Genomic DNA, 621 nt, shown 5'->3' with positions numbered 1-621 from the left:
ATGAACATAATAACGACAACTTTTTTCATACCTTGCGGAGTCTCTGTTCTTGTTTTTGTTTGTTTTTTCTTCTTCCTTTCGAAAGCTTGACGCGATTCTGGAGTAGGAGCAGTATCTACAAAGAACACGATGGAGGTTTGAGAGATTTTAAGAGAGATTTGAACTTCTCCAGTGACAATTTCGAGGTTGAAGAAGGAACGTTGTTTCATAATGAAGGCGCGAATGGATGTTAAATATTTTGGGGGATTTGGGCGCGTGAATACATGCTCATTTAATGTAATTGGATTTTTTTAGTGTTGGTCCATATGAGATTGACTTAAATAAAAAATTACATGGATGTGTACCATAACCGTATATAAATTAAATTGTATTAAAAGACGCAGTTAAAATATTAATAACTGTACACTACAAATTAGATTATTTTAATTGTAATTTTTTTAAAATAATACACGTATCTCGTTTATACTGTAAACGAGATATGTGTATTTATTTTTAAACTCTATATATCTAGTTTATAAACGTGATACATGCAATACAATTGTGTCTTATACAATTATTTTATTTACACTATAAATGAGATAAATAAAAAAATTTAAAATTATAAATAGGTTACATATTATT

Source organism: Arachis ipaensis, chromosome B02 (genome assembly GCF_000816755.2).
Source record: "Arachis ipaensis cultivar K30076 chromosome B02, Araip1.1, whole genome shotgun sequence".
Lineage (NCBI taxonomy): Eukaryota > Viridiplantae > Streptophyta > Magnoliopsida > Fabales > Fabaceae > Arachis > Arachis ipaensis.
Note: the sequence above shows the minus strand (reverse complement) of the source record.